This window comes from Schistocerca piceifrons, chromosome 2 (assembly GCF_021461385.2).
Source record: "Schistocerca piceifrons isolate TAMUIC-IGC-003096 chromosome 2, iqSchPice1.1, whole genome shotgun sequence".
Classification (NCBI taxonomy): domain Eukaryota; kingdom Metazoa; phylum Arthropoda; class Insecta; order Orthoptera; family Acrididae; genus Schistocerca; species Schistocerca piceifrons.
The window spans coordinates 518,008,099-518,008,805 of NC_060139.1; the positions used below are offsets into that span (position 1 = coordinate 518,008,099).

At 48.2% G+C, this 707-nt stretch overlaps 1 non-coding gene across 1 annotated transcript; it reads right to left on the minus strand.

The window, feature by feature from the left end:
- Positions 1–543: 543 nt before the first annotated feature.
- On the minus strand, positions 544–617 carry Trnat-ugu. The gene has a single exon. It is a non-coding gene; the product is annotated as a tRNA-Thr (tRNA).
- Positions 618–707: the final 90 nt, after the last annotated feature.

The following is a 707-nucleotide window of genomic DNA, read 5'->3' on the forward strand; positions in this document are numbered from 1 at the left end:
TTAGCCGATCCTGTGAAAAAAGGATCTTGACAGACTGATAGACAGACAACAAAGTAAGCCTACATGCATTCCATTTTCAGCGAATGAGGTACTGAACCCTAAAAATGGAGTCAGGCCCGACTGAACTATTGAAAAGACGCACATGGGGAATGAATAAAGTGTCGTAATAACGTTGACCGATGAGTGCACCGTGTTCAAAGATTTGGAGGTCAATACGCCCACGCAACATAATGCCTCCCCGCACCTGGACCGCCAAAACAATTGTGAAACTGTACTCTTTCTCTATGCGCGTCTTTTTCGATCCTGATTTCTTTCTTAAGGGTGACTGCGCGATCGCATCGAACAGCGCAGCTGTAGAAGCACACGGAACGAGAGGATATTCAGTGAATGGGTTGATCTGCCCGTTCCCCCGACTTAAACCCCAACAAGCACCTATTTTATTCCAAAACAAGAGATATGTTCCAGCGTGAAATTACAATTAAATCAATACCACTAGCTGCTGAGGGGCGTTGATATACATCAACGGGGACAGCTGAAAATGCGTGCCCCGACCGGGACTCGAACCCGGGATCTCCTGCTTACATGGCAGACGCTCTATCCATCTGAGCCACCGAGGACACAGAGGATAATGCGACAGCAGGGCTTTACCGCCGGCACGCTCCCCGTGAGACCCACATTCTCAACTTAAAGTCCACACAATACATTCG